Consider the following 983-nt stretch of genomic DNA (forward strand, 5'->3'; position numbering starts at 1 on the left):
AGATTTTTAAAGGTTAATTTATTTAATTATCCTCTAACATTCATCATGAAGGTGTCACAAAAGATGGATTAAGCTATCAGAGGTTTTCTAAGGTTTGAGAAACACTTAGACAAAATTTCATGATTTTTTCAATTAAATTTCTATTTTCATTATTTAATTTTAGATCAATTTTCATGATTCATTTAAGTAAAAAATAGTATTTATTTTTATACTTTTACTAGACTACTCTAAGTTTAGAAAACTTAGAGAATTAAATGTTGTATTTTTGTGATTTTTAATTTATTTAATATATTTGTTTTAGTGAGAAAATATGAAAAATTCATTTTTTTAAGTCTTTAAGATTTATTTTTAATTTAGAAAAAAAATATTTTTATGAACAATGTGGAGTTGATTTTGTTAATTTTTGATATGTATTTAATTTATAAAAATTAATACAAGGCATTTACATTTAACTAAGTATAAAAATTAAAAATTCAAGTATAAAAATTCACAAAATGATTCAAAGCATCAAAATATTTTTTCTAGATTTCTCTGACCACAGGAGACCTACTAAAATTGTTCTCATGATTTTTCAAATGATATTTTGATTTATATAATTAAAATAAGCCAAAATGGTCACCTTAGCTTGAAAATTAAGGTTAGAAACATAGAGATGCCCGTTGATTTTTGAAGCTTTGGCATTTAAAATATGGATATGGATTTTTCTAGAGTAAGATATGGATTTTTAAAGCTTAGGCATTTAAAATAATTCGAAATCCATATTTTTCTACTTATCCACGCGACGCCAACTCATCCTCATCCGCTCCGAAGACTCCACGTGTCACTCAGTCATTTGACACTGCCAGCCACGTGGCCTCCATGTGGACTGCACTTTATGCAGATCTGTCCGATTTGATCTCCTTCGTCCATTCGATACACGTGATTGGAAAACTCTCCGTTATCATCCCCAAGTGACCTATCCCGTGAGCCATTCACACTAAAAT

The sequence above is a fragment of the Phalaenopsis equestris genome, unplaced genomic scaffold, assembly GCF_001263595.1.
Source record: "Phalaenopsis equestris unplaced genomic scaffold, ASM126359v1 Scaffold220174, whole genome shotgun sequence".
Taxonomy (NCBI): domain Eukaryota; kingdom Viridiplantae; phylum Streptophyta; class Magnoliopsida; order Asparagales; family Orchidaceae; genus Phalaenopsis; species Phalaenopsis equestris.